Source organism: Bison bison, unplaced genomic scaffold (genome assembly GCF_000754665.1).
Source record: "Bison bison bison isolate TAMUID 2011002044 unplaced genomic scaffold, Bison_UMD1.0 scf7180017864456, whole genome shotgun sequence".
Lineage (NCBI taxonomy): Eukaryota > Metazoa > Chordata > Mammalia > Artiodactyla > Bovidae > Bison > Bison bison.
Window position 1 is genome coordinate 6,743,351 of NW_011495018.1, and position 209 is coordinate 6,743,559.

Below are 209 nucleotides of genomic sequence, written 5' to 3' on the forward strand. Positions count from 1 at the left end.
TCTCGCCTCCCCCACCCGCCGCCGCCGATCGCGCCCGCTGGCCGCTGTTTGCGCCAGGATTTTTGTTGTTGTGATGAGAGTTGATGAATGCGAAGTAGGCGGTCACCTTCCTTCCCATCAGGATTGGCAAAAAAAAAAGAAACCCCGAGTGCGGCGGCGTCCGGAGGGCAGCGGCGGTGGCGGCCTCTCGGCGACGGTTTCCTAGGCGC